The following is a 22,456-nucleotide window of genomic DNA, read 5'->3' on the forward strand; positions in this document are numbered from 1 at the left end:
CATTTTCGGCTTTTAGGACTACAAACTGGCGAGATCTATGGCAAGTTGAGCAAATTGAAGTGTTTTCTTCCTAGGCAAAGGGGTGGGTAGTAACGGATTACATGTAACAGGGATTATGTAATCTGATTACAAGAATGAACATTGTAAGAATACTACATTCTTAAAAACAGCTGATTACATTCGGGATTACTTAATCTAATATCAATATGAACATTTGATAAAACTCTGTCATCATTGCTGTCATTTAGCACACCATCAAGATTTCTAACATGCGCTCAGAGATTTTATTGCTCTGTTGATCACCCATCAAGGATGGATGACTTCTGTTGAAGGTAAGGCTTCCAAAACATTTACACCTGGCCCACTGGTCAATCAGACAGTCCTCTGGACTGCAGAGTTCCTGCTTGCTGCTTTGAAGCAGTGCAGTTTCGGGAAAAACACAGTATTGAAAGCAACCACTATTGTTGCTGTTCAAGAGATAAGGGTCACAGATTTATGGTCTGAATTGTATCAAATATTGAACAAAGGGCAATATTAAATAGGTGGGTGCATAGGCCATTCAAAGTGGGTGCATAGGCCTATACATTACACTTACTGTTAGATATCAATAAGACGGCTAACTATCAGTTATAGGCTATATTTAGTTAGCGATCTAGCTAACCACTTCCTCAGGTGGTGAATTAGCCCCAAATGAATTAGCCTATGTGATATTAGTGCCAAAAAATATGTAGACAAATGAATCTCTATTGAACAAAAACATCAGAAAATTCTGGAAAAATATTTTGATAGTAAAATACTAACAATTGCCTAGTTGTCAAACCCCACATACATGACAATCACTGGTTCTTGAATCATAACATTTTAGTAGTCTAGTACACTTGTTAATTAAATACTTTGAATTACTTTATAAGACGCTGAGGCTACACATTTTTTATATTGTGTGACCCCACTGTATATGTGGTGCAACCAAATCATTAGCTGGTGCCACCAACTGAACATTTTAGTATGGAGCCATGTGACTATGCTCTTACACATAGAATAGATAGCACACTAGTCCCCAATTTGGAAATACTCATGTTACTAAATGAAAAAATGCTGAATTAGATTCATGTTTTAAAATGTTTTAAAATGTCTGGTGTTAGGAGTGAAAGTAATCCAAAAGTAATAAAATGCAATCGGATTACATTAATCATTTTGAGTAATCCATTACATTCCTGATTACTTTATTTTTCATGTAACTGTAATCAGTAACGGATTACATTTTTCAAGTAATCAGCCCAACCCTGCCCAGGCTTAATGCAAGGCATTATCGCTGGGATATGACGTACAGTGCCTTGCAAAAGTATTCATCCCCCTTGGCGTTTTTCCTATTTTGTTGCATTACAACCTGTAATTTAAATTGATTTTTATTTGGATTTCATGTAATGGACATACACAAAATAGACCAAATTGGTGAAGTGAAATGAAAAAAATTACTTGTTTCAACAAATTCTAAAAAATTAATAACGGAAAAGTGGTGCTGTGACGAGGTGTGAATGAAGGAGTGAGGCGCAGGAGGTAAAACACCGAAGTCCAGAGTTATTCCGTTTACATAAATAAAACGCACCCAGCGTCAAAATGAAACTATCACAAGGGAAATATTCCACCTTGGCAATAACAAATGGAAGAGTAGCTCAACCGAGCTACTCGCTCTCACAAATACAATCACTCACAAAGACAAGGGGAACAGAGGGAACACTTATACACATACTAATTAGGGGAATGAGCACCAGATGTGTGTGATTGACAAGACAAGACATGACAAGTGGAGCGATGAGAATGGGATCGGTAGTAGCTAGTAAGCCAGTGACGACGAACGCCGAAACCTGCCCGAACAAGGAGGGGAGGCGGCCTCGGCGGAAGTCGTGACAGTACCCCCTCCTTGACGCGCGGCTCCAGCAGTGCGCCGACCCCGGCCTCGGGGACGGCCAGGAGGACGCGGAGCAGGGCGAGTCGGATGGCGACGGTGGAAATCCCTCAACAGGGAGGGTTCGAGGATGTCCATCCTTGGGACCCAGCACCGTTCCTCCGGACCGTACCCCTCCCACTCCACAAGATACTGAAGGCCCCCCACCCGACGCCTCGAATCCAGTATGGAATGGACCGATTACGCCGGGGCCCCCTCGATGTCCAGAGAAGGTGGAGGAACCTCCCGTACCTCAGATTCCTGGAGCGGACCAGCTACCACTGGCCTGAGGAGGGATACATGAAACGAGGGGTTAATACGGTAATCAGGGGGGAGTAACAACCTGTATGTAACCTCGTTTATCCTCCTCAGGACTTTAAACGGCCCCACAAACCGCGGGCTCAGCTTCCAGCAGGGCAGACGGAGGGGTATATTCCGGGTCGAGAGCCAGACCTGATCCCCCGGTACGAAAACCGGGGCCTCCCTGCGGTGGCGGTCAGCATTCGCCTTCTAACGATGCACGGCGCGCTGGAGGCGAATGTGGGCAGCGTCCCAAGTCTCCTCCGCGCACCGAAACTGTTCATCCACCGCAGGAGCCTCGGTCTGGCTCTGGTGCCACGGTGCCAGGAGCGGTTGGTAACCCAAAACACATTGGAAGGGTGTTAGGTTAGTAGAGGAGTGGCGGAGAGAGTTCTGAGCGTATTCTGCCCATGGCAGGAACACCGACCACTCCTCCGGTCGGTCCTGATAGTAGGTCCGCAGGTACCTACCCACATCTTGATTCACCCTTTCCACCGGCCCATTACTCTCGGGGTGAAATCCAGAGGTCAGGCTGACTGAGACCCCCAGACGTTCCATGAACGCCTTACAGATTCTAGACGTGAACTGGGGACCTCGGTCGGACACTATATCCTCTGGTACCCCGTAGTGCAAGAAGACGTGAGTAATCAGAGCCTCCGCAGTTTGTAGGGCCGTGGGGAGACAGGGCAGACGAAGGAGGCGGCAGGACTTCGAAAAGCGATCCACAACGACCAGGATAGTGGTGTTACCTTGGGAGAGGGGAAGATCAGTAAGAAAATCAATACTAAGTTGAGACCATGGTCGTTGTGGAACTGGTAAAGGTTGTAGCTTACCCGCTGGGAGGTGCCTAGGTGCCTTACTCTGGGCGCACAATGAGCAGGAGGAAACATACACCCTCACGTCCTTAGCCAAGGTGCCCACCAGTACTTCTTGGTCAGGCAGCGCATTGTACGACCGATACCTGGATGACCAGAGGAGGGTGCCGTGTGTGCCCAGTAGATCATACGATCACGGATAAGCGCAGGCACGTACTGCAGCCCAGCTGGACACTGCGGTGGAGATGGATCTGTGCGTAATGCCTGCGCTATATATGCGTCCATCGCCCATACTACCGGCGCCACAATGCACGAGGCCGGGAGTATGGGGGTGTTGTCTCTGGGCCTCTCCTCTGTGTCATACAGCCGAGACAGTGCGTCTGCCTTCACATTCTTCATACCCGGAATTTATGAGAGTGTGAAATCAAACCCGAGTGTTGGGATAAGACAGCGCCTATCCCTAGCTCGGACGCATCCACCTCCACTACGAACGGTAGTGATGAATTGGGGTGAGCCAGTACCGGGGCTGAGGTGAACAGACCACGCAATCTACTGAAGGCCAAATCAGCCTCAGCAGACCAGCGGAGCCGGGACGGCCCACCCTTCAACAAGGAGTTAATGGGAGCTGCAACCTTGCCAAAGCCCCGAATAAACCTCCGATAGTAGTTGGCAAAGCCAAGGAAGCACTGCACCTCCTTCACCGTGGTTGGAGTCGGCCAATTACACACGGCTGAAATGCGATCTCCCTCCATCTCCACACCTGTGGTAGTAATGCGGTATCCGAGGAAGGAGATTGACTGCTGGAAAAACTCACACTTCTCTGCCTTGACATAAAGATCATTCTCCAGCAGTCGGACCAGTACCTTGCGAACCAGGGACACATGCTCGGCGCGCGTAGCGGAATACACCAGGATGTCATCGATGTAGACCACCACACCGCGACCAAGCATGTCCCGAAACAACTCGTTCACAAAGGACTGGAAAACGGATGGAGCATTCATCAAACCGTAGGGCATCACCAGGTATTCATAATGCCCCGATGTTGTACTGAATGCTGTTTTCCACTCATCCCCTTCCCGAATACGCACCAGGTTGTAGGCAATCCTGAGGTCTAATATCGTGAAAAAACGGGCCCCATGCATTGACTCAATCACTGAAGGAATGAGGGGAAGAGGATAACTAAATCGTACCGTCACCTTATTCAGTGGTCGATAATCAATGCACGGGCGTAAACCGCCATCTTTCTTCTTCGCAAAGAAGAAAATCGAGGAAGCAGGTGAAGTGGAGGGACGTTTATACCCCTGGCGCAGGGACTCGGTGATGTATGTTACCATAGTCTCCGTTTCAGCCTGCGACAGGGATACACATGATTCCTGGGAGGTACAACGTCTACCCGAAGGTTTATCGTGCAATCCCCCTCCTGATGAGGTGGTAATTTAGTCAATTGCGTCTTGAAAAACGCAAGCGCCAGATCATGGTATTCGGGGGGAATGCGCACGGTGGGGGTACCGTCTGGACTTTCCACCGTGGTCGCACCAACGGAAACACCTAGACACCTACCCGGACACTCACCACCCCGTAAGAACCCTCTGCGGCCATGAAAAATTGGGGTTGTGAAGGGCTAACCACGCAATACCTAAGACTACAGGGTAAGCAGGAGACTCAATAATCTAAAAAGTGATATGCTCAACATGCGTCTCCTGTGTAATCATGGTGACTGGTACAGTAACCTCCTTAACCAACCCGGACCCTAATGGTCGACTATCAAGTGCTCTGATGGGGAGTGGAATGGATAGGGGAACCAATGAAATGCCTTGATGGCGTGCAAATGCCCTGTCCATAAAGTTCCCAGCTGCGCCTGAATCGACTAGCGCCTTACACTGGGAAACTACCAGGTGCTCGGGAAAGGAGATAGATAAGGTACAGTGCGCCGCAAAGGGCCCTGAACAAGTTTGGGTGTTCGTTACCTGGGGTGATGCGTGAGTACCCTGCCTACCGCCTCCAGACCCAAAGGAACGTTTACTGCGACGTGAGGTGGATTGTCCCTTCGTGCCAACAGAGTGGCACTGTCGCTGTCCTCCTGCGCTCTCTCGACCGGCGGCTCACCCCAGCTCCATCTGCTCGGGGTCAGAGACGTCCGGAGTGGGAACGGGCAGACCCCTACCAGGACGTCCTCTGGCTGCTAGCAGATTGTCCAGCCGGATGGCCATGTCCACCAGTTGGGAGAACGATAGCATGGCATCACGGCAGGCTAGCTCCCGTCGGACGTCCTCCCTTAGGTGGCACTGTAAATGGTCGATCAGGGCCCGCTCGTTCCACCAGGACCCCGCCGCCAGCGTCCGGAACTCCAGCGCGTAGTCCTGTGTGGTCCTTGTCCCCGCCTCAGGCGGGTGATCGAAAACGGTCCGAAAGAGGCGAGCAAACTCCCTGTAGTCCTCCAACGCGGCAGCTCCCTCGTTCCACACCGCGTTGGCCCACTCCAGGGCTCTCCCACAAAGGCAGGAAACGAGGACAGATACCTTCTCCCACTCCAGTGGCGCCGGCCTGATGCTGGAGAAATACATCTCTAGTTGGAGCAGAAATCCCTTACATCGCACTGCTATCCCATCAAACGCCGGTGGCCGGGATATCTGGATCCCTCCAGGGGCTGGGGTGTTGGTGGCTGGATCCGGTTCACCAGCTGGTCTCGATAGATCGGGTCCTCTCTTCTCCAGGCGTTGTACTACCTGAAGAACCCAATCCATCGCTTCCCCCAAGCTGGCCACCATCGAGGAATGCTCCTGGACCCTTGCCACAACTCCAGACATGCGGTCTTCTCCTGCTGACTCCATATCAGATCAGGTGAGTGATTCTGTGACGAGGTGTGAATGAAGGAGTCAGGCGCAGGAGGTAAAACACTGAAGTCCAGAGTTTATTCCGTTTATATAAATAAAACGAACCCAGCGTCAAAACGAAACTATCACAAGGGAAATATTCCACCTTGGCAATAACAAATGGAAGAGTAGCTCAACCGAGCTAATTGCTCCCAGAAATACAATCACTCACAAAGACAAGGGGAACAGAGGGAGCACTTACAGTGAGGGAAAAAAGTATTTGATCCCCTACTGATTTTGTACGTTTGCCCACTTACAAAGACATGATCAGTCTATAATTTTAATGGTAGGTTTATTTGAACAGTGAGAGACAGAATAACAACAAAAAAATCCAGAAAAACGCATGTCAAAAATGTTATAAATTGATTTGCATTTTTATGAGGGAAATAAGTATTTGACCCCTCTGCAAAACATGACTTAGTACTTGGTGGCAAAACCCTTGTTGGCAATCACAGAGGTCAGATGTTTCTTGTAGTTGGCCACCAGGTTTGCACACATCACAGGAGGGATTTTATCCCACTCCTCTTTTCAGATCTTCTCCAAGTCATTAAGGTTTCGAGGCTGACGTTTGGCAACTCGAACCTTCAGCTCCATCCACAGATTTTCTATGGGATTAAGGTCTGGAGACTGGCTAGGCCACTCCAGGACCTTAATGTGCTTCTTCTTGAGCCACTCCTTTGTTGCCTTGGCCGTGTGTTTTGGGTCATTCTCATGCTGGAATACCCATGCACGACCCATTTTCAATGCCCTGGCTGAGGGAAGGAGGTTCTCACCCAAGATTTGACGGTACATGGCCCCGTCCATCGTCCCTTTGATGCGGTTAAGTTGTCCTGTCCCCTTAGCAGAAAAACACCCCCAAAGCATAATGTTTACACCTCCATGTTTGACGGTGGGGATGGTGTTCTTGGGGTCATAGGCAGCATTCCTTCTCCTCCAAACATGGCGAGTTGAGTTGATGCCAAAGAGCTCGATTTTGGTCTCATCTGACCACAACACTTTCACCCAGTTCCCCTCTGAATCATTCAGATGTTCATTGGCAAACTTCAGACGGCCCTGTATATGTGCTTTCTTGAGCAGGGGGACCTTGCGGGCGCTGCAGGATTTCAGTCCTTCACGGCGTAGAGTGTTACCAATTGTTTTCTTGGTGACTATGGTCCCAGCTGCCTTGAGATCATTGACAAGATCCTCCCGTGTAGTTCTGGGCTGATTCCTCACCGTTCTCATGATCATTACAACTCCACGAGGTGAGATCTTGCATGGACCCCCAGGCCGAGGGAGATTGACAGTTATTTTGTGTTTCTTCCATTTGCGAATAATCGCACCAACTGTTGTCACCTTCTCACCAAGATGCTTGGCGATGGTCTTGTAGCCCATTCCAGCCTTGTGTAGGTCTACAATCTTGTCCTTGACATCCTTGGAGAGCTCTTTGGTCTTGGCCATGGTGGAGAGTTTGGAATCTGATTGATTGATTGCTTCTGTGGACAGGTGTCTTTTATACAGGTAACAAGCTGAGATTAGGAGCACTCCCTTTAAGAGTGTGCTCCTAATCTCAGCTTGTTACCTGTATAAAAGACACCTGGGAGCCAGAAATATTTCTGATTGAGAGGGGTCAAATACTTATTTCCCTCATTAAAATGCAAATCAATTTATAACATTTTTGGCATGTGTTTTTCTGGATTTTTTTGTTGTTATTCTGTCTCTCACTGTTCAAATAAACCTACCATTAAAATTATAGACTGATAATTTCTTTGTCAGTGGGCAAATGTACAAAATCAGCAGGGGATCAAATACTTTTTTCCCTCACTGTATACACATACTAATTAGGGGAATGAGCACTAGGTGTGTGTGATTGACAAGACAAGACATGACAAGTGGAGTGATGAGAATCGGATCGGCAGTAGCTAGTAAGCCGGTGATGACGAACGCCAAAACCTGTCCGAACAAGGAGTGGAGGCAGCCTCGGCGGAAGTCGTGACAGGTGCGTGCATATGCATTCAACCCCTTTGCTATGAAGACCCTAAATAAGATCTGGTGCAACCAATTACCTTCAGAAGTCACATAATTAGTTAAATAAAGTCCACCTGTGTGCAATCTAAGTGTCACATGATCTGTCACATGATCTCAGTATATATACACCTGTTCTGAAAGGCCCCAGAGTCTGCAACACCACTAAGCAAGTGGCACCACCAAGCAAGCGGCACCATGAAGACCAAGGTGCTCTCCAAACAGGTCAGGGACAAAGTTGTGGAGAAGTACAGATCAGGGTTGGGTTGTAAAAAAATATCAGAAACGTTGAGTATCTCACGGAGCATCATTAAATCCATTATTAGAAAATTGAAAGAATATGGCACCACAACAAACCTGCCAAGAGAGGGCCGCCCACCAAAACTCACGGACCAGGCAAGGAGGGCATTAATCAGAGAGGCAACAAAGAGACCAAAGATAACCCTGAAGGAGCTGCAAAGCTGCACAGTGGAGATTGGAGTATCTGTCCATAGGACCACTTTAAGCCATACACTACACAGAGCTGGGCTTTACGGAAGAGTGGCCAGAAAAAAGCCATTGCTTAAAGAAAAAAACGCATGTGGGAGACTCCCCAGACATATGGAAGAAGGTACTCTGGTCAGATGAGACAAGAATTGAGCTTTTTAGCCATTAAGGAAAAAGCTATGTCTGGCGCAAACCCAACACCTCTCATCACCCAGAGAACACCATCCCCACAGTGAAACATGGTGGTGGCAGCATCATGCTGTGGGGATGTTTTTCATTGGCAGGGACTGGGAAACTGGTCAGAATTGAAGGAATGATGGATGGCGCTAAATACAGGGACATTCTTGAGGGAAACCTGTTTCAGTCTTCCAGAGATTTGAGACTGGGATGGAGGTTCACCTTCCAGCTGGACAATGACCCTAAGCATACTGCTAAAGCAACACTTGAGTGGTTTAACAGGAAACATTTAAATGTCTTGGAATGGCCTAGTCAAAGCCCAGACCTCAATCCAGGGTGAATAGTTACGCACGCTCAAGTTTTCAATTTTTTTGTCTTATTTCTTGTTTGTCTCACCCCAAAAAATATTTTGCATCTTCAAAGTGGTAGGCATGTTGTGTAAATCAAATGATACAAACCCCCCAAAAATCAATTTTGATTCCAGGTTGTAAGGCAACAAAAAAGGAAAAATGCCAAGGGGGGTGAATACTTTCGAAAGCCACTGTAACAACAGGTCTGGCCTATGTTAAAAGTGTTTTAAAAAAGTTTAAAGCATTTGTTAGGTGTTAAGCCTGTGTTAAATTATGCTTAAAACGATTAAAAGACAAAAAAGCGATTGTGATTGTGTTGAATTGTGTTTGGGAAATAGAGATAGACATGAACCAGGTTTCCATTCAACCTTTTTGCGCGCGTAAAGTATGCTGGATAAAAAATGTCATGACAGGCCTGATGGAAACAGAACATTTGTCTGTAAAAATTTCCAATTGTCGACAAAAAAAATACGCTGGACAAGGTGGGACCTTTTTGTGTCAGTAAAATAAATTATGCGAGAAATGGTGGTGGAAATGCTTTTATGGGCAAATATTGATATAATAACCATCATATCTAAGTAAACTTGGAATCACGCGATGACATGTTGTGTGGTCCTCCCACTACAACTCGTCGGGAGAACATGCAGTTTATTAGGCTTCAGATTAAATAAATATTGAGGGTTTTATTCTGGTGACATGATGATCGATGCTTGGCTGTCATTTGACAAATAAAAAGAACCTTGCTCTTTTGTCCATAACAATCTCATCATATAGTCAATTTGATGGAAATATCTCCGGTGGGAAAATACGCATATTGTTTTTATGCGGATTGTAGAAAATATTTGCATGAAAATCTGTCGCCAATCGGATGGAAACCTAGCTATGGTTTTAAAAAGGTAGTGGTAATATTTCATTCAATACAGAAATGTGTAGGCAGCTTAACTTACCCCTTGTGCCAAGATACCAATTCTTTGGGACAAGCTATGTTTTCAATACTGTAATGTTTAAATGAATTATGATTATTTACAGGGATACACAACATCCTGAAATATATGTCGATATCTTTGTTAGAAAGAATACTATCTTTCCCTTGATGGAGTGATGCTGAATGTAAAACATTTATCAATTATACACCACTCTCCCCTACTCTGTAATGCAGTTTAATGAGGTACAGGTTCCTAATCTAGACCACTAATGTATGTTTGATATAGGTGGGTTGGTTGTTTAGCAACAAAACTGACAGGTACGCAACTATGGGGCAAAACAGACGGGGTTGGCTTAGATTGTTGACAAGTTAACTATATTTTGCCTCCAAATGCTTATTGAAAACATAAATACATTTGCACAATGAGCACTTGTTGTTTCTCAAATACATCATTACAGTTGCTGGTTAGCTAGCTAGCGAATTTTTGCCATATTAGCATAGACATGACATGAGTCAAAACACCTCAAAACAAGCCATGGTATCAATAATAAGATACTACGAGCTGAAACGAGCCACCGACTATTCTCCACATGGCAGCTTCTTGTCATTGTTGCTAACTATCTGACCGTTCAGAATCATAACATCACACAGCCTTCTGCCTCAATGATGCGCGCGCATTATTTTTGTGACGTTGTCAGTCAACCCATCTATAAGGCAACAGCCTCACTGTGCAGTGCTCTTACCCAACTTCCACAAGATCCCATATCCATGTCTCAGGGAAGAACGTACGGACCGTCTCTATGGGTGGCGGAGATGGAGCGGCACCATGTCCGGCATCGAGTAATCCAGCTTGAACCACTGCAAATCCCTAACCTGATGCACCCGTTTCAAGGCTGTCCATTTCTACAGTGTGGGAGTAGTATCTGTAGGGTATTACTAAAACAAAACAGTCATTATTCTCGTGTTAGAATCAGCCTGGTCAAACCAGACCAAATGCTGCGCTCACTGGTGATGCATGCAGCGTTCAGACTGGTTTAACCAGGCTATGTTAGAATAACAAAAACCATGCATTTCCCAAGATTCAACAAAGACTTCTGGCAATGACGAGAGTAAGCGGTGTTAAGGAGGACATCTCACCATAGGATCGATGGTACTGGTTCCCCTTGTAACTTAGGCAGGAAGGTACTCTTAGAACCAGATTAGTTGCCACCTTCAGTCCCAGGTTCTAGAAATGTAAGAATCACAAACAAGAGAGCTCAATATTAATGAATGTCTCAGTTTTATTTTTCTATTCTATGTATTTTTTTTGCCTCAAACAGGCTATTTTAGCAATGTATAATTTAAGAAGATGAATGCATGGTAACAGTTTGGTAAATGATTCTTACGAGAGAGAGGAAAAGAGGCTTCAAGTTAAGAGAAAACAAGGCAGAAGGTGCCTGAAAAACTTAATAAGGTTCCTTTTTCTCCTCAGTTAGTCCATCTGGGTATGGCATTACATATCTCCTTGGTCTTACACGTAAACATGCTACTGGATCTTCAAGCTCGTAGGGAATGTATGTTTTCTCCTTGACTGGTAACAAATCAAATATCTGGAATGGGATAATAAGGAGACGTGAAATGACCTTGTTCATTGGGCACCAAACAGAAGGCAGTGACTACTTAGACTTGTCTAATTTCATTTTCCATTGCTAAACGTTTTTAAAATGCTTTCCGTGCCCTAATGAACACAACTCAGAATATGAATTTATTAAAGTCACACTATGCAGAAATCGCTCCTCCATTTCCTGGTTGCTAAAACTCAAATAGTTCACCTAATTTCAGTTTATGTGACAAAATAGCCTAGTATAGTGTAGAGAATCATTGTACCATCTAAACCGCTGTGAAATATATTTTCCAAAACCATGAATATTGTTGTTTCAGCTGTATGAAGATGGTGTACAAACCCAAAAGTAAAAGATGCAAAAACAAAACTTAAGAACGGGGACCATAGAAATAGCACACATAGAACAGATACACTGCTTCTTAGACTTGCTTTCAAGTAGATCTATTACTCACATTTCTATGTGAATTTGGTTGAATTCAGGTCACCCAAAAAGTTACATATTGCCCCTTTAAGTACCAATAGGGATATGCTTTCCAGTTGATGAAAGCACACCCATTGGCCCACTATGAACAGACCCACTCCAAGTCTGCTGTAGTCACATCTTATTCCCCTGAAGCTGGTTGTATTCCCAGCACCACAAAAGCTGTTTATATGGTGGTATGACCGTTGACATTCACTTCAGTGAGCTCTGTTACCTTGTCAGCATCCAGCCTCTTCCCTGGCTCCATGATGTGAACACTCTTGTCCACAGTGCTGAGGCCACAGAGGGAGCCGGGCTGGGCCGAGAGCTGCAGGGTGTTCTCCTCCCCTGGGACCGCTTTTGAGGGTGAGAACTCCACCAACACCTGGCACACATGACATACACAAGTGTACATGATACACCTTTAGTGTACACAATATCTTTGTGATGAGGGTATGACACACACAGACACATGCACACTGTAAAAACGGACAGCTCATCTCCTTTCCAAGACCCCAAATTTATTTTGGTTTTCTTATTGAAATAAGGTCACGCCAATCATCATAATTGTATCAGCCAATCAGCAGCCTTTCCCCCGGGACTTAGCATAATACCTGACCAGCCAGGGCCTCAGACAGTCTGTAGTTTCCATTCTGATGACAACCAATTTTTCTCTTCTCTTATTCTACCTCCTTAGAACAAATTGCTTTTCTTTCTGATGTTTTATTGAAGGTGCTGCTAAATGTAAGTCCCAAAATCCTGATGTCTTGTTGTTTGGAGCTAAACAGTGTCTGTTGTAAATATGTACCATTTGTGTGAAACATGGTAGCTAGCTAGCTCGCGTACTCCCGCTAGCGTTAGCATTAGCATTGTCATCCGGAATGCATTACTATTTAGCATGCATATTAGCGATTAGCATTTGTTAGCATTTGTCTGTGGTGCTAGGCTATTTTCGGTTGTAGATCGCTCATGCTTATTATGTTTTATAATTTGTAGATATTTCTACATTGCTCTGTTGTTTGTTTGTGCATCTAGCATGTGTTTGGGTCCACATAGCCTGTTTAGTTTGTAGGCATATTTTTCCCATACTGTGCTATAGCCTAAGTTCTCCCCTTTTCTTTGCAGAACCACAATTAGTATCAGAGAGGGTGGTGTTGTAATTGTGTGTGTGGATCTTCATTAAACCATTGAACTGGAACTACTGCATCCTCGTGTTCTGAACGGAGACCCTGTGGTGGTTGCTACCGGCCTAAAATCCAGCACCTAGGCTTTTTATCCCTTTTTATTGGTCCTTCGAATTCATAAACAACCCATATTTTTCATGGTCCTTATGAGCAGGATGCAGTAACTGCCAGAGTCCAAGGATGCCAGTCACCAGAGAAGATCCTCCAGAAGTTGTGGTTCGTCCCACCGTCAGACTCGCCCCCCACATCGTCTGGTCGACTATGAGGTATGCTACGAGTCAAGGCAGACGATCACCACACACACAACAACACACCACTCCAACGAGGGACCACGAGCAGAGGGCGCTGTGAGTGGAATTAATTACTCTCACAACAAGACCAGCAGCAGCTACCTTCCTGTACAAGATGAGAGAGAAACCCGTTATTCTTCCAGAACAGTCATAACATGCCTGAAGCTGATAGGAGTGGAAACTGAGAAGTTGACACGGGAGATACTGGAGCTATCGGAAGAGCTAAATTAATCAGCTTCAATGGGTCCCCAACAGTTCAAGTCACTACCCAGGCTGACCCGCAACAGTGAGAATGGAGCCTCACCTTCATCGGTTGCCAACTCACCGGCCCCCCATAGCAGGCGCACCTTGACTAGAGATTGTCATCATCAAAGTCAGCCTAAGCGGGCACAGCTGGTGACAACCAGAGATGATAAACTGCAGGCACAAAGGCAGCTGGATAAGATAGAGCAGCTCATTGAAAACCTTGGGATCAGAGGGCTCTCCTTTTCAGACCAGTCATCCTCATCCTCATCATCTACTCAGTCAACCCCTCGCCGTCGTGAGCCATCGCACCAGCGAGACCGATCATCTTCTCATTGCAGGACTCGTAGCCCTACTGCGCCACCTAGAGGGCTGACTTCACATGATCGCCAACGTCAGCCCTCACCTAACCGCTGCAGTCAGCCTACACTTGATCGCCAACATCAGCCCTCACCTAACCACTGCGGTCAGCCTACACCTGATCGCCGTCGTCAGCCCACACCTGACCGTCACCGCCGCGACTACTCACCTAATCGTTATGGTCAGCCTACACCTGATCGCCGTCGTCAGCTCACACCTGACTGACGCCGCCGCGACTACTCACCTGACCGTCGTGACTACTCACCTGACCGCTGCGGTCAGCCTACACCTTATTGCCGTCGTGAGCCCACACCTGACTGTCACCGCCACGACTACTCACCTGACCGTCGCCGCCGTGACTACTTACTTGACCGTTGTCGTCAGCCCTCACATGACCATCGCTGCTGCGACTACTCGCCTGACCGTCACCGCCGGGCCTACTCACCTGATCGTCGTTGGCACTCACCTGTCCGCTACCGCACACCTTCTCCACCCAGCTGAGAGTGCACCTACCATGGACTAACTCCTACCATCCCCAACTTCATCAATGAATACCCACGAGAGTTTGCAAGACTGAAGTTGGCCCTCGACAATGTGCTGCCTGTAGATGCAACAGAGTGCTTCAAGTTTCAGATATTGTTGGACCACCTGAAGTTGGAAGAGGCTTTGCTAATTGCCACCTCCTACAGCAACAGCAGGTACACATACAGTGACACCATGGAGTCCCTCACAGAACTGTATGGCCAGCCCCACCTGTTTGCCCTCCAATGCATTGCAGGGTTAATGGATGGCCCCAACATCAAGAAAGGTGACACCAAGGCATTCCGAAGATTCGCTCTGAGGATGCGTGCCTTGGTTGGCATGTTGGATCAGCTAGGGAGTAATGGACAGACAGAACTGAGGTGTGGCTCACATGTCTCCCGCCTCTTAGCTAAGTTACCACACAACCTAAGAGTCAGCTTCAAGAGATGTGTGAACCCCATCAAGACACCCATTCCAACCCTCCTTCACCTGGTAGAGTGGCTTGAGTACGACGTGAGAGTACAAGTAGATGGCACACAGTTCAGTAGCGACCAAAGCAGGGACCACCCTAGCTCATGCCGAGATCAACATGAAGACAAATCCTTCCCTAAGACCATCACCATCCTCCACGGGGGTGAGCAGAGAAAGGACAAAGCCGAAGTCTCTGCACAGAACCAATCTCCGGAGGAAAAGTCACGTGAGAAGCCAAATAAGTATTGTCGTTCTGCAACACCATGCAGCATTACATGAATCAATGCACTGACTTTCAGCTCCTTTCCAAAGAACAGAAAGAATCCTGGATCAAGACAAATGAAAGATGTGGGAAGTGTGGACGCGAACACCAAGCAGCTCAGTGTATTCTCAAGGCTAAGTGCAAGAAGTGTGAGAAGAAGCATCTTGAGATTCTCCACGAGGTCAACACTAGTCGGACTGCTACAAAGAACGCTAGCACGAACACTATGAAGACCACCAGCACAAAGGCGCCAACAGAGGCCTGGTGAGCTCCACTGCAGAGACCCTCTACGTTGATCGACCTTCCGGAAGCAGTAAGGTGTTGCTGAAGATGAGTTGAGTCATCTTGCAGAGCGGCAACAAGTCACTTGACACGTACTCCCTGTTGGACGATGGGTCGGAGCGCACTATACTTCTACACGAAGCAGCAGAGCAGCTAGGCCTCCAAGGCAATCCTGAGGACTTGGCACTTCGTACGGTGCGTCAAGATATTTGAGTCATCCATGGAGCTTCTTTGTCATTCTCTGTGGCCCCTGTTACTCAACCAATCCTTTGTCATCCACAGAGCCTACACAGCTGAATAGTTGTGCCTTGCACCGCATACCTACCCTGTCAAAGCCCTTCAGGAAAGGTATCGGCACCTCAAAGTCCTTTCCCTTCAACCGCTGGATCAGGCACAGCCGCTACTGCTCATCGGATCAGACATTCCCCATCTAATCACCCCGACAGAGCCAGTGCGTTTGGGTCCCCCTGACGGACCTGCCGCCATCAAAACTTAGCTCAGATGGACCCTTAAAAGTTCCTTCATACATCCCTCGTCTCTCCATCTGCAGAGCTCTTCAGCCATGTAGAGATGCTCTGGCAGTTGGATACGCTAACATACAGGAGTGAGAAGCTCGTCACATGGTCGAAACAAGATGTAGAAACCATGCATCTACTGGAGGAGAAGACAGTCAGGGTCGAAATGGACGGGGTTCAAAGGTACGCTACTCCCCTTTCGTGGAAGAAGAACCTTCGTCCCTTGGAAGCTAAACCATGATGATTACCCTGAGGTCTATGAGTGGCAGGTTCTTCCCTTTGGGACGACATGTAGCCCCTGCTGCACCACGGTTGCCCTTCGGAAGCTTGCGTTTAACCACAGTGAGCCCAAAGAAGATGTGCGCTTCTCTGTAGAATGCTGTTTCTATGTAGACAACTGTCTACAAAGTCTCCCCTCTGCAGATGAAGCCAAGAAACTGGTGGACAAGTTGAAGCACCTTCTTGCCAAGAGCGCACCCTTGGATTACGATGGCAATGTCTGTCTGACACTCTTGGCTACAAGCACGGTCACGTGGAGAAAGTTGAACCCACCATGCGCAACATATATCGGATCCTTGCCAGCCAGTACGATCCACTTGGCTTCATCGTTCCATACACCACACGGCCAAGGTTGTGGTCCAGAGGCTCTGGGATAAGAAAAGAGGGTGGGATGCCCCAGACCTACCTGAAGATCTTCTCCAAGCGTGGCTTATTTGGGAGAACGAACTTCCACAGCTGTCTCAGGTCACACTACCAAGGTGTTACGTCAGCACCGACATGGATCTCCCAACCAGCACAAGAATGAAAAAAAATATATAAAATAATAATGTATGCACTCACTAACTGCAAGTTGCTCTGGATAAGAGCATCTGCTAAATGACTAAAATGTAAAATGTAAGAAGTGTTCACGTCTTCAGTGATGCCTCAGAACGTGCGTACGGTGCCGTTGCGTACCTCCATACTGAAGACACCAAGGGACGGATCCAAGTGGCATTCCTTGCAGCAAGATCAAGAGTGGCCCGGAAACGACAACAGTCAATGCCAAGACTCGAGCTCTGCGCAGCACTCACCGGTGCCCAGCTGGCCGTGGTCATCAGAAAATAACTCACTGAGGAAATCCACGAGGTCATGTCTGGTCGGATTCTACAACAGTCTTAACCTGGCTCCAGTCAGACTCCTGCAGGTACAAAGTATTTGTAGGCTCAAGAGTCACAGAAATACAGGAGCTCACGGACCCCCAGGCCTGGCTTTACATGGACACGGAGAGAAATCGACGATATCACACATGGCAAGACGCTGTCTCAGCTTATAGAACACAACCGTTGGAGTCAAGGTCCTCCATTCCTGTGGCAGGCCCAGTCATCCTGGGTCCTTGCCAGCCAGTGTGCTGAGTTACGTTGAAGGTTCTGGATTCTGAGAGGGTGGGCAGCTATTCGCCGTTTTCAGCTTGGTTGCGCCGAATGCAGGAATTGGCAAGGCCAGCCAGATGTGCCTAGGATGGCTGACCTGCCTCCAGCCCGACTGCGGCTCCACAAGCCCACATTCTATTATACAGGTGTGGACTGCTTTGGACCGTATATCATCAAGATTGGCCCGAAGAAATGAAAAGAGATGGGGCATCATCTTTAAGCGCATGACCACCCAGGCTGTACACGTGGATCTACTGACGAACATGGATTCCGATTCGTTCCTAAAGGCTTTGAGAGGCTTCATCGCTCGAAGAGAAAAGCCCTTTCAGATCCTGTCTGATCGAGGAACACATTTCAAGGGAGGGGAGCGGGAGCTACAGGAGACCTTCATGACTCTCCACCCATAGCTCCAGGAACAGTTAAACAGTCAGAAGATTCGCTTCGCCTTCAACGTACCAAGTGCACCACACTTTGGAGGATGCTGGGAGAGGGAGATCAGATCCATCAAGACTATCCTGAAAACCACCCTTGGCGCGCAGACCATCTCCGAAGAGGTGCTGAGGACTGTCCTAATTGAAGTAGAAGGAATCTTACATTTACATATACGTCATTTAGCAGACGCTCTTATCCAGAGCGACTTACAAATTGGTGCATTCAACTAATGATAGCCAGTGGGACAACCACTTTTTTTTATGGGGGGGTGGGGGAGGGGGGGTGGGGTAGAAGGATTACTTTGATACTATTCCAGGTATTCCTTAAAGAGGTAGGGTTTCAAGTGTCTCCGGAAGGTGGTCAATGACTCCGCTGTCCTGGCGTTGTGGGGGAGCTTGTTCCACCATTGGGGTGCCAGAGCAGCGAATAGCTTTGACTGGGCTGAGCGGGAACTGTGCTTCCGTAGAGGTAGGGGGGCTAGCAGGCCAGAGGTGGATGAACGTAGTGCCCTCGTTTGGGTGTAGGGTCTGATCAGAGCCTGAAGGTAAGGAGGTGCCGTTCCCCTCACAGCTCCGTAGGCAAGCACCATGGTCTTGTAGTAGATGCGAGCCTCAACTGGAAGCCAGTGGAGTGTGCGGAGGAGCGGGGTGACATGAGAGAACTTGGGAAGGTTGAACACCAGACTCCAATCCCTTGGGATATGTTTCGTCGGACATCGCGGATCCGGATCCAATCGCTTCTAACTCTTTTCTCATGTGGCGGCCAGACTCGTCACTACCACAGGTGGTCTACCCAGAGTCTGATCTGCTCCGTCGAAAAGATGTAGACACAGCCAGGTTCTAGCCGACAATTTCTGGCACTGTTTCACATGGAACTACTTCCCTGCACTTCAATGCTGCAATAAGTGGCACAAGGATAAGGAAGACCTTATAGTTGGGACTGTTGTGATGATCGTGGATGATCAGTTTCCTAGGGCACTGTGGCAAATTGGAACTGTCAAGTCAGTTATCCCTGGAGCAGACGGGAAAGTGAGGACAGCAGAGATCAAAGTCAAGGACAGAACCTACGTCAGGCCTGTTGCTCGACTCATCCAGCTGCCCGCCCTTCCTCAAGAAGCTACTGACCCTTAGCTGGCTTGTCAGTTGAAGCAAATAGGTACAATACATTTGGGGTCAGCTGTGAAAACGGACAGCTCATCTCCTTTCCAAGACCCCAACTTTTGGTTTTCTTATTGAAATTAGGTCATGTCAATCATCATAATTGTATTAGCCAATCAGCAGCCTTTTTTCCTGTGACTTAGCATAATACCTGACCTCAGGCATTCTGTAGTTTCCATTCTGATGACCCACTGGTTTTTCACTCCTCCATATTCTACCTCCTTAGAAAATATTGCATTGTTTTATTGTGCGTGCAGCTAAATGTAAGTGCCAAAATCCTGATGTCTTGTTGTTTGGCTAAATAGAGTCTGTTGTAAATATCTAGCATTTGTGTTAAACTTGCTAGCTCGCGTACTCCCGCTAGTGTTAGCATTAGCATTAGCATTGTCATCCGGAATGCATTACTATTTAGCATGCTAGTTAGTGGTTAGCATTTGTTAGCATTTGTCTGTGGTGCTAGGCTATTTTCGGTTGTAGATCGCTCATGCTTATTATGTGTAGATATTTCTACATTGCTCTATTGTTTCAGTGGCATCTAGCATGTGTTTGAGTCCACATATCCTATTTAGTTTGTTGACATGCAAAGAGGCATATTTTTCCCATACTGTGCTATAGCCTGAGTTCTCCTCTTTTCTTTACAGAACCACAATTAGTATCAGAGAGAGTGGTGTTGTATGTGTGTGTGTGCATCTTCATGTGGTCCTCTGTAGCTCAATTGGTAGAGCATGGTGCTTGTAATGCCAGGGTAGTGGGTTCGATCCCCGGGACCACCCATACGTAAAAATGTATGCGCACATGACTGTAAGTCGCTTTGGGTAAAAGCGTCTGCTAAATGGCATATAATAATAATTATTATAAACCCTTGAACTGGAACTACTGCTTCCTTGTGTTCTGAAAGGACACCCTGTGGTGGTTTCTACCGGCCTAAAATCCAGCACCTAAGTTTTTTATTGGTCCTTCGAATTCATAAGCAACCCATATTTTTCACATACATATACACACACCTTGTGCCTGAAGCATTTCTCAGTGGGGAAGTTCATGCTATGGGCGATTACAGTCTCGCTGGGAAGCATACTGTACACCAGGACCTGCATCACTGGCGCCATCTCTGGAACCACTGCCAACTTCAAGGTGACTTCACCCTCAGTTACTGCAACGCAAGAGCATGTCACACTGAGTATGTTTACATGCACAGTAATAATTAGATAGTAAACTGATTATGGCAGTAAACAGATGATGCAATAGTCACCTTACTCTATCTTAATCGATGTAAAGTCAAAATCTAAGAAAGCATACGCCGATTAAAACACCAGGGGCATGTAAACGTTGGGTATGCACAAAAATATGCCCCTAAACATTCATAACATGCGCCAGTTTTCACTCAAAAGTTGGTATTTATACAAACTGAACTTGAAGTGAGAATGTGCTTATCCTCCTGCAAACTTCAGACCATGCATGGTTGAAGTATTGCATTGCAAGATGGCAAAAGTAGCCTTGTGCAGGAATATATGACACTCTTATTCATAACAAAAAACAGGTAGCTAAATATAATAATAATAATATAATCATTTTCCCTTAGTGAGCGAAAATCGATTTATTTTATCTTTGCATTCTAAAATAATATGAAATAGATACCTATTTCTAATTATTCATTTCATTACCATAATCATTGCAGAACAAATCCTCACATTTTCTGACAGTGCTGGTTTCATAGGCTACTTGCGAAATAGCCTATAGGCCTACAACAAGTTAGGATAGGCTACCATTCGTCCCATCTCTCATTTCATTGGACCCACTTCACAATAAATAGATACGCTATTTCAAGTATGTTTCTCTATGTGATCCGAAGCGCAGTTCATTGGGCCCACTTCACAATAAATAGATAAGCTTTTTCAATTATTTTGCTCATTGCCAGGTTCTTCATCCGGTCCTGAGGGCGAAACACCTCTGTTTTTCATCCTCTCCTTCTAATCAGGGCTAATTCAGACCTGGGACACCAGGTGAGTGCAATTAACTACCAGGTAGAAATAAAAAAACAGAAGTGTTTCGGCCCTCCAGGACCGGAATTGAAGAACCCTGCTCTATGCGATCCGAAAAACTGATCGCAGACGATTCACCTTTTTCATTGACTTTTGTAGGCGTCTGAATACTGTATTGTCGAATTTCTCGAGTAGACAATATTTCATTTGTAAACATAATACATAAATGATATAATGCAGAATAAATTCCTCACATTTTCTGGCCATGATGAGTTCATATTCCCGAAGTAGTCATAAAACAAATTACCATGCGCATCTCTCATTTAATTGGGCCTATTAAATAGGCTATTATATTATACAGAGTTTTTACTCTAGGCATTGGACAGGGAGTGCGGTTTTAACATACAGTAGAATTTAACAGGTGAACAGCAGTTGATCGTTTGTATTGCAGTGTGTAGGCTACCACTGTAAGTAGGCCTACTATAGTTTTCATTTTAGACAATGTTTCAGAATTCGTGGGCAGTGCAGCATATTTATGTTCAGGAAAAAATTTATGCAAAACATTATTGCATTCAAATGATCTGTTTACAGGTCCACAACCATTTGCAATAGTTTTTTTCTTTCTGAAACGGTCAGATAGTGACATTTGCGGTAGGCTGCAAAAGAAAAGATTCTGGCAACACCTCCAAAGACATTTGATCAAGTTCGCCATTGCTATTTCCTTTAGATACTGTCTTGGCTTAATTTCAATACTTCCAAACTATACAGCCAATAAGGGCGTTATTGTCACAATCAAAGGTGAATGATAATGACGTTTTCCAGGCAGAGTTATAATGCTCATTGACGCCTGCACAGTTTTGTGACCGGTCTGATTTATAACGGCAAGTTTATGTATCTCAATATTTGTGTGTATGTACAGTTTTTTCAAAAATGGCGCACACTGATATTTAGAGTTACATTTACGCAACGGTTATGAATGAGGCCCCTGGTTTTCTGTACAATCTTTCAAATGATTAGGACATGTACACAACTTAATCGGTGATCCAGCCATGTAAACACCTTAATAGGTGTTCCAGCAGTGTATTTGATCTGCTCATGTGCTAGCACCAGCCGAGCGATATGCCCTCTTTAGCGCAAGGGACACTACAAACTTTATATATTGAACTCAGAATCAAATATGCTTCCCAAAAATAGCATGGTGGCTGTGGTAAAACGTTTATTTTGATTGACGATTTCTGCATTTATCAGAGTGCATCAGTAGCCTGATTTCAGACATCCATGTGAACAGGATTATTAAGGAAAGCGTTCTTCTTGCAAAACATAAACATTTTAATCGAAGTATTATATTAATCTGCCTATCCACAATAATCGCTTTATTGTGTGCATGTAACCATACTCACTGTCATTGTCAT

At 46.1% G+C, this 22,456-nt stretch overlaps 1 pseudogene; it reads right to left on the bottom strand.

Moving 5' to 3' along the window:
• The window catches only part of LOC121567566, a 192,775-nt pseudogene that overhangs the window by 30,707 nt on the left and 139,612 nt on the right, over positions 1–22,456 (bottom strand).

The sequence above is a fragment of the Coregonus clupeaformis genome, chromosome 6 (assembly GCF_020615455.1).
Source record: "Coregonus clupeaformis isolate EN_2021a chromosome 6, ASM2061545v1, whole genome shotgun sequence".
In the NCBI taxonomy this organism is placed as follows: Eukaryota; Metazoa; Chordata; class Actinopteri; order Salmoniformes; family Salmonidae; genus Coregonus; species Coregonus clupeaformis.